Genomic DNA, 10,000 nt, shown 5'->3' with positions numbered 1-10,000 from the left:
CCTTGCGGGGGGGTACTGGATGTGGAACAGCACTGGGGTCGAAGCCACAAAAGCATCCGCCCTCATGGAGCCTCTCCTCGGCCTAAAAATCCAGATTTTAGCCTTGACGGCGCCCCCATGTGGAGAACCAGGGCCCGCGGGGGGGTCTGGCCAGGCTCACTTCAACCCAGGAACACCTCTCTGACTTGGGATAGGCGACCGGCAAAAGTCCCCCCACGCAGCTGCGGAAGCCTGGGTTCAGCCAAGGTGCAGACCTCCAGCCGAACAGGGACTCATAGCCAAAACGCATACCCAGGCCTACGGAGGTGAAAACCAGCTTAAATGAGTCGAAATGTGTCGGGGCTGAGAGGTACCTCTCTCTCATATATTCTGCCGGTGGTGTGCAAAACTGGGTCTTTGCATGGAGTGTCACCCTATACCCACTTTAGGGACGCATGCAAAAAAGTGCCCGATCGCCTGGAACTGTCAGGCGGATTCGGCTCCCTGGAATTTCCTCATTCTGGTTCTTTTTCACTTTTTGTCTCTTTTGCGACATCTAGTGGGCAGGCTGCATTACTGCAACCGGGGACACCTCAAAACGCTTGGAACTGGGGAGCGGGCTCAATTTACAAACGTTTTGCGGGTCCTGGAAGTCAAAATTGTGACTTCTGAAAACGACTAAGTATCAAGGACTCATCGCGCGAATCGCTCTGGAACTGAAATCGGATGCGCGCACTGACATGCTCCCCTCTCTGGAAGTCTGACACAAGTTGAAAAATTTTCTAAGTCCCCAAAAATTTTTTTTTTCAACTTTTTTTCAATTTTCCCCCTGTGGGATATATATTTTACCCACACTTTTGGAGCCCTCCTGGGATGCCCTCTAACATACTAGAACCTCATTTTGTGGAAGTTTTCACAAAATTGTGAAATTTTCAAAAAGTCAGAAATTTTGCCAAAAACGACTAAGTATCAAGGACTCATCGCGCGAATCGCTCTGGAACTGAAATCGGATGCGCGCACTGACACGCTCCCCTGTCTGGAAGTCTGACAAAAGTTGAAAAATTTTCTAAGTCCCCAAAAATTTTTTTTTTCAACTTTTTTTCAATTTTCCCCCTGTGGGATATATATTTTACCCACACTTTTGGAGCCCTCCTGGGATGCCCTCTAACATACTAGAACCTCATTTTGTGGAAGTTTTCACAAAATTGTGAAATTTTCAAAAAAGTCAGAAATTTTGCAAAAACGACTAAGTATCAAGGACTCATCGCGCGAATCGCTCTGGAACTGAAATCGGATGCGCGCACTGACATGCTCCCCTCTCTGGAAGTCTGACACATGTGTGAAAATTTTCTAAGTCCCCAAAAATTTTTTTTTTCAACTTTTTTTCAATTTTCCCCCTGTGGGATATATATTTTACCCACACTTTTGGAGCCCTCCTGGGATGCCCTCTAACATACTAGAACCTCATTTTGTGGAAGTTTTCACAAAATTGTGAAATTTTCAAAAAGTCAGAAATTTTGCCAAAAACGACTAAGTATCAAGGACTCATCGCGCGAATCGCTCTGGAACTGAAATCGGATGCGCGCACTGACACGCTCCCCTGTCTGGAAGTCTGACACATGTGTGAAAATTTTCTAAGTCCCCAAAAATTTTTTTTTTCAACTTTTTTTCAATTTTCCCCCTGTGGGATATATATTTTACCCACACTTTTGGAGCCCTCCTGGGATGCCCTCTAACATACTAGAACCTCATTTTGTGGAAGTTTTCACAAAATTGTGAAATTTTCAAAAAGTCAGAAATTTTGCCAAAAACGACTAAGTATCAAGGACTCATCGCGCGAATCGCTCTGGAACTGAAATCGGATGCGCGCACTGACACGCTCCCCTGTCTGGAAGTCTGACAAAAGTTGAAAAATTTTCTAAGTCCCCAAAAATTTTTTTTTTCAACTTTTTTTCAATTTTCCCCCTGTGGGATATATATTTTACCCACACTTTTGGAGCCCTCCTGGGATGCCCTCTAACATACTAGAACCTCATTTTGTGGAAGTTTTCACAAAATTGTGAAATTTTCCAAAAAGTCAGAGATTTTGCAAAAACGACTAAGTATCAAGGACTCATCGCGCGAATCGCTCTGGAACTGAAATCGGATGCGCGCACTGACACGCTCCCCTGTCTGGAAGTCTGACAAAAGTTGAAAAATTTTCTAAGTCCCCAAAAATTTTTTTTTTCAACTTTTTTTCAATTTTCCCCCTGTGGGATATATATTTTACCCACACTTTTGGAGCCCTCCTGGGATGCCCTCTAACATACTAGAACCTCATTTTGTGGAAGTTTTCACAAAATTGTGAAATTTTCCAAAAAGTCAGAAATTTTGCAAAAACGACTAAGTATCAAGGACTCATCGCGCGAATCGCTCTGGAACTGAAATCGGATGCGCGCACTGACACGCTCCCCTGTCTGGAAGTCTGACAAAAGTTGAAAAATTTTCTAAGTCCCCAAAAATTTTTTTTTTCAACTTTTTTTCAATTTTCCCCCTGTGGGATATATATTTTACCCACACTTTTGGAGCCCTCCTGGGATGCCCTCTAACATACTAGAACCTCATTTTGTGGAAGTTTTCACAAAATTGTGAAATTTTCCAAAAAGTCAGAAATTTTGCAAAAACGACTAAGTATCAAGGACTCATCGCGCGAATCGCTCTGGAACTGAAATCGGATGCGCGCACTGACACGCTCCCCTGTCTGGAAGTCTGACAAAAGTTGAAAAATTTTCTAAGTCCCCAAAAATTTTTTTTTTCAACTTTTTTTCAATTTTCCCCCTGTGGGATATATATTTTACCCACACTTTTGGAGCCCTCCTGGGATGCCCTCTAACATACTAGAACCTCATTTTGTGGAAGTTTTCACAAAATTGTGAAATTTTCAAAAAGTCAGAAATTTTGCCAAAAACGACTAAGTATCAAGGACTCATCGCGCGAATCGCTCTGGAACTGAAATCGGATGCGCGCACTGACACGCTCCCCTGTCTGGAAGTCTGACAAAAGTTGAAAAATTTTCTAAGTCCCCAAAAATTTTTTTTTTCAACTTTTTTTCAATTTTCCCCCTGTGGGATATATATTTTACCCACACTTTTGGAGCCCTCCTGGGATGCCCTCTAACATACTAGAACCTCATTTTGTGGAAGTTTTCACAAAATTGTGAAATTTTCAAAAAAGTCAGAAATTTTGCAAAAACGACTAAGTATCAAGGACTCATCGCGCGAATCGCTCTGGAACTGAAATCGGATGCGCGCACTGACATGCTCCCCTCTCTGGAAGTCTGACACATGTGTGAAAATTTTCTAAGTCCCCAAAAATTTTTTTTTTCAACTTTTTTTCAATTTTCCCCCTGTGGGATATATATTTTACCCACACTTTTGGAGCCCTCCTGGGATGCCCTCTAACATACTAGAACCTCATTTTGTGGAAGTTTTCACAAAATTGTGAAATTTTCAAAAAGTCAGAAATTTTGCCAAAAACGACTAAGTATCAAGGACTCATCGCGCGAATCGCTCTGGAACTGAAATCGGATGCGCGCACTGACACGCTCCCCTGTCTGGAAGTCTGACACATGTGTGAAAATTTTCTAAGTCCCCAAAAATTTTTTTTTTCAACTTTTTTTCAATTTTCCCCCTGTGGGATATATATTTTACCCACACTTTTGGAGCCCTCCTGGGATGCCCTCTAACATACTAGAACCTCATTTTGTGGAAGTTTTCACAAAATTGTGAAATTTTCAAAAAGTCAGAAATTTTGCCAAAAACGACTAAGTATCAAGGACTCATCGCGCGAATCGCTCTGGAACTGAAATCGGATGCGCGCACTGACACGCTCCCCTGTCTGGAAGTCTGACAAAAGTTGAAAAATTTTCTAAGTCCCCAAAAATTTTTTTTTTCAACTTTTTTTCAATTTTCCCCCTGTGGGATATATATTTTACCCACACTTTTGGAGCCCTCCTGGGATGCCCTCTAACATACTAGAACCTCATTTTGTGGAAGTTTTCACAAAATTGTGAAATTTTCCAAAAAGTCAGAAATTTTGCAAAAACGACTAAGTATCAAGGACTCATCGCGCGAATCGCTCTGGAACTGAAATCGGATGCGCGCACTGACACGCTCCCCTGTCTGGAAGTCTGACAAAAGTTGAAAAATTTTCTAAGTCCCCAAAAATTTTTTTTTTCAACTTTTTTTCAATTTTCCCCCTGTGGGATATATATTTTACCCACACTTTTGGAGCCCTCCTGGGATGCCCTCTAACATACTAGAACCTCATTTTGTGGAAGTTTTCACAAAATTGTGAAATTTTCAAAAAAGTCAGAAATTTTGCAAAAACGACTAAGTATCAAGGACTCATCGCGCGAATCGCTCTGGAACTGAAATCGGATGCGCGCACTGACACGCTCCCCTGTCTGGAAGTCTGACAAAAGTTGAAAAATTTTCTAAGTCCCCAAAAATTTTTTTTTTCAACTTTTTTTCAATTTTCCCCCTGTGGGATATATATTTTACCCACACTTTTGGAGCCCTCCTGGGATGCCCTCTAACATACTAGAACCTCATTTTGTGGAAGTTTTCACAAAATTGTGAAATTTTCAAAAAGTCAGAAATTTTGCCAAAAACGACTAAGTATCAAGGACTCATCGCGCGAATCGCTCTGGAACTGAAATCGGATGCGCGCACTGACACGCTCCCCTGTCTGGAAGTCTGACACATGTGTGAAAATTTTCTAAGTCCCCAAAAATTTTTTTTTTCAACTTTTTTTCAATTTTCCCCCTGTGGGATATATATTTTACCCACACTTTTGGAGCCCTCCTGGGATGCCCTCTAACATACTAGAACCTCATTTTGTGGAAGTTTTCACAAAATTGTGAAATTTTCAAAAAGTCAGAAATTTTGCCAAAAACGACTAAGTATCAAGGACTCATCGCGCGAATCGCTCTGGAACTGAAATCGGATGCGCGCACTGACACGCTCCCCTGTCTGGAAGTCTGACAAAAGTTGAAAAATTTTCTAAGTCCCCAAAAATTTTTTTTTTCAACTTTTTTTCAATTTTCCCCCTGTGGGATATATATTTTACCCACACTTTTGGAGCCCTCCTGGGATGCCCTCTAACATACTAGAACCTCATTTTGTGGAAGTTTTCACAAAATTGTGAAATTTTCCAAAAAGTCAGAAATTTTGCAAAAACGACTAAGTATCAAGGACTCATCGCGCGAATCGCTCTGGAACTGAAATCGGATGCGCGCACTGACATGCTCCCCTCTCTGGAAGTCTGACACATGTGTGAAAATTTTCTAAGTCCCCAAAAATTTTTTTTTTCAACTTTTTTTCAATTTTCCCCCTGTGGGATATATATTTTACCCACACTTTTGGAGCCCTCCTGGGATGCCCTCTAACATACTAGAACCTCATTTTGTGGAAGTTTTCACAAAATTGTGAAATTTTCAAAAAAGTCAGAAATTTTGCAAAAACGACTAAGTATCAAGGACTCATCGCGCGAATCGCTCTGGAACTGAAATCGGATGCGCGCACTGACATGCTCCCCTCTCTGGAAGTCTGACACATGTGTGAAAATTTTCTAAGTCCCCAAAAATTTTTTTTTTCAACTTTTTTTCAATTTTCCCCCTGTGGGATATATATTTTACCCACACTTTTGGAGCCCTCCTGGGATGCCCTCTAACATACTAGAACCTCATTTTGTGGAAGTTTTCACAAAATTGTGAAATTTTCCAAAAAGTCAGAAATTTTGCAAAAACGACTAAGTATCAAGGACTCATCGCGCGAATCGCTCTGGAACTGAAATCGGATGCGCGCACTGACACGCTCCCCTGTCTGGAAGTCTGACAAAAGTTGAAAAATTTTCTAAGTCCCCAAAAATTTTTTTTTTCAACTTTTTTTCAATTTTCCCCCTGTGGGATATATATTTTACCCACACTTTTGGAGCCCTCCTGGGATGCCCTCTAACATACTAGAACCTCATTTTGTGGAAGTTTTCACAAAATTGTGAAATTTTCAAAAAGTCAGAAATTTTGCCAAAAACGACTAAGTATCAAGGACTCATCGCGCGAATCGCTCTGGAACTGAAATCGGATGCGCGCACTGACACGCTCCCCTGTCTGGAAGTCTGACAAAAGTTGAAAAATTTTCTAAGTCCCCAAAAATTTTTTTTTTTCAACTTTTTTTCAATTTTCCCCCTGTGGGATATATATTTTACCCACACTTTTGGAGCCCTCCTGGGATGCCCTCTAACATACTAGAACCTCATTTTGTGGAAGTTTTCACAAAATTGTGAAATTTTCAAAAAGTCAGAAATTTTGCCAAAAACGACTAAGTATCAAGGACTCATCGCGCGAATCGCTCTGGAACTGAAATCGGATGCGCGCACTGACACGCTCCCCTGTCTGGAAGTCTGACACATGTGTGAAAATTTTCTAAGTCCCCAAAAATTTTTTTTTTCAACTTTTTTTCAATTTTCCCCCTGTGGGATATATATTTTACCCACACTTTTGGAGCCCTCCTGGGATGCCCTCTAACATACTAGAACCTCATTTTGTGGAAGTTTTCACAAAATTGTGAAATTTTCCAAAAAGTCAGAAATTTTGCAAAAACGACTAAGTATCAAGGACTCATCGCGCGAATCGCTCTGGAACTGAAATCGGATGCGCGCACTGACACGCTCCCCTGTCTGGAAGTCTGACAAAAGTTGAAAAATTTTCTAAGTCCCCAAAAATTTTTTTTTTCAACTTTTTTTCAATTTTCCCCCTGTGGGATATATATTTTACCCACACTTTTGGAGCCCTCCTGGGATGCCCTCTAACATACTAGAACCTCATTTTGTGGAAGTTTTCACAAAATTGTGAAATTTTCAAAAAGTCAGAAATTTTGCCAAAAACGACTAAGTATCAAGGACTCATCGCGCGAATCGCTCTGGAACTGAAATCGGATGCGCGCACTGACACGCTCCCCTGTCTGGAAGTCTGACAAAAGTTGAAAAATTTTCTAAGTCCCCAAAAATTTTTTTTTTCAACTTTTTTTCAATTTTCCCCCTGTGGGATATATATTTTACCCACACTTTTGGAGCCCTCCTGGGATGCCCTCTAACATACTAGAACCTCATTTTGTGGAAGTTTTCACAAAATTGTGAAATTTTCCAAAAAGTCAGAAATTTTGCAAAAACGACTAAGTATCAAGGACTCATCGCGCGAATCGCTCTGGAACTGAAATCGGATGCGCGCACTGACACGCTCCCCTGTCTGGAAGTCTGACAAAAGTTGAAAAATTTTCTAAGTCCCCAAAAATTTTTTTTTTCAACTTTTTTTCAATTTTCCCCCTGTGGGATATATATTTTACCCACACTTTTGGAGCCCTCCTGGGATGCCCTCTAACATACTAGAACCTCATTTTGTGGAAGTTTTCACAAAATTGTGAAATTTTCCAAAAAGTCAGAAATTTTGCAAAAACGACTAAGTATCAAGGACTCATCGCGCGAATCGCTCTGGAACTGAAATCGGATGCGCGCACTGACACGCTCCCCTGTCTGGAAGTCTGACAAAAGTTGAAAAATTTTCTAAGTCCCCAAAAATTTTTTTTTTCAACTTTTTTTCAATTTTCCCCCTGTGGGATATATATTTTACCCACACTTTTGGAGCCCTCCTGGGATGCCCTCTAACATACTAGAACCTCATTTTGTGGAAGTTTTCACAAAATTGTGAAATTTTCAAAAAGTCAGAAATTTTGCCAAAAACGACTAAGTATCAAGGACTCATCGCGCGAATCGCTCTGGAACTGAAATCGGATGCGCGCACTGACACGCTCCCCTGTCTGGAAGTCTGACAAAAGTTGAAAAATTTTCTAAGTCCCCAAAAATTTTTTTTTTCAACTTTTTTTCAATTTTCCCCCTGTGGGATATATATTTTACCCACACTTTTGGAGCCCTCCTGGGATGCCCTCTAACATACTAGAACCTCATTTTGTGGAAGTTTTCACAAAATTGTGAAATTTTCCAAAAAGTCAGAAATTTTGCAAAAACGACTAAGTATCAAGGACTCATCGCGCGAATCGCTCTGGAACTGAAATCGGATGCGCGCACTGACACGCTCCCCTGTCTGGAAGTCTGACAAAAGTTGAAAAATTTTCTAAGTCCCCAAAAATTTTTTTTTTCAACTTTTTTTCAATTTTCCCCCTGTGGGATATATATTTTACCCACACTTTTGGAGCCCTCCTGGGATGCCCTCTAACATACTAGAACCTCATTTTGTGGAAGTTTTCACAAAATTGTGAAATTTTCCAAAAGTCAGAAATTTTGCCAAAAACGACTAAGTATCAAGGACTCATCGCGCGAATCGCTCTGGAACTGAAATCGGATGCGCGCACTGACACGCTCCCCTGTCTGGAAGTCTGACAAAAGTTGAAAAATTTTCTAAGTCCCCAAAAATTTTTTTTTTCAACTTTTTTTCAATTTTCCCCCTGTGGGATATATATTTTACCCACACTTTTGGAGCCCTCCTGGGATGCCCTCTAACATACTAGAACCTCATTTTGTGGAAGTTTTCACAAAATTGTGAAATTTTCCAAAAAGTCAGAAATTTTGCAAAAACGACTAAGTATCAAGGACTCATCGCGCGAATCGCTCTGGAACTGAAATCGGATGCGCGCACTGACACGCTCCCCTGTCTGGAAGTCTGACAAAAGTTGAAAAATTTTCTAAGTCCCCAAAAATTTTTTTTTTCAACTTTTTTTCAATTTTCCCCCTGTGGGATATATATTTTACCCACACTTTTGGAGCCCTCCTGGGATGCCCTCTAACATACTAGAACCTCATTTTGTGGAAGTTTTCACAAAATTGTGAAATTTTCCAAAAAGTCAGAAATTTTGCAAAAACGACTAAGTATCAAGGACTCATCGCGCGAATCGCTCTGGAACTGAAATCGGATGCGCGCACTGACACGCTCCCCTGTCTGGAAGTCTGACAAAAGTTGAAAAATTTTCTAAGTCCCCAAAAATTTTTTTTTTCAACTTTTTTTCAATTTTCCCCCTGTGGGATATATATTTTACCCACACTTTTGGAGCCCTCCTGGGATGCCCTCTAACATACTAGAACCTCATTTTGTGGAAGTTTTCACAAAATTGTGAAATTTTCAAAAAGTCAGAAATTTTGCCAAAAACGACTAAGTATCAAGGACTCATCGCGCGAATCGCTCTGGAACTGAAATCGGATGCGCGCACTGACACGCTCCCCTGTCTGGAAGTCTGACAAAAGTTGAAAAATTTTCTAAGTCCCCAAAAATTTTTTTTTTCAACTTTTTTTCAATTTTCCCCCTGTGGGATATATATTTTACCCACACTTTTGGAGCCCTCCTGGGATGCCCTCTAACATACTAGAACCTCATTTTGTGGAAGTTTTCACAAAATTGTGAAATTTTCAAAAAAGTCAGAAATTTTGCAAAAACGACTAAGTATCAAGGACTCATCGCGCGAATCGCTCTGGAACTGAAATCGGATGCGCGCACTGACACGCTCCCCTGTCTGGAAGTCTGACAAAAGTTGAAAAATTTTCTAAGTCCCCAAAAATTTTTTTTTTCAACTTTTTTTCAATTTTCCCCCTGTGGGATATATATTTTACCCACACTTTTGGAGCCCTCCTGGGATGCCCTCTAACATACTAGAACCTCATTTTGTGGAAGTTTTCACAAAATTGTGAAATTTTCAAAAAGTCAGAAATTTTGCCAAAAACGACTAAGTATCAAGGACTCATCGCGCGAATCGCTCTGGAACTGAAATCGGATGCGCGCACTGACACGCTCCCCTGTCTGGAAGTCTGACAAAAGTTGAAAAATTTTCTAAGTCCCCAAAAATTTTTTTTTTCAACTTTTTTTCAATTTTCCCCCTGTGGGATATATATTTTACCCACACTTTTGGAGCCCTCCTGGGATGCCCTCTAACATACTAGAACCTCATTTTGTGGAAGTTTTCACAAAATTGTGAAATTT

Source organism: Phyllobates terribilis, unplaced genomic scaffold, assembly GCF_046119375.1.
Source record: "Phyllobates terribilis strain yellow unplaced genomic scaffold, ASM4611937v1 Scaffold_3664__1_contigs__length_73141, whole genome shotgun sequence".
Lineage (NCBI taxonomy): Eukaryota > Metazoa > Chordata > Amphibia > Anura > Dendrobatidae > Phyllobates > Phyllobates terribilis.
The sequence above is the reverse complement of the archived record's forward strand: the minus strand, read 5'-3'. Positions refer to the sequence as shown.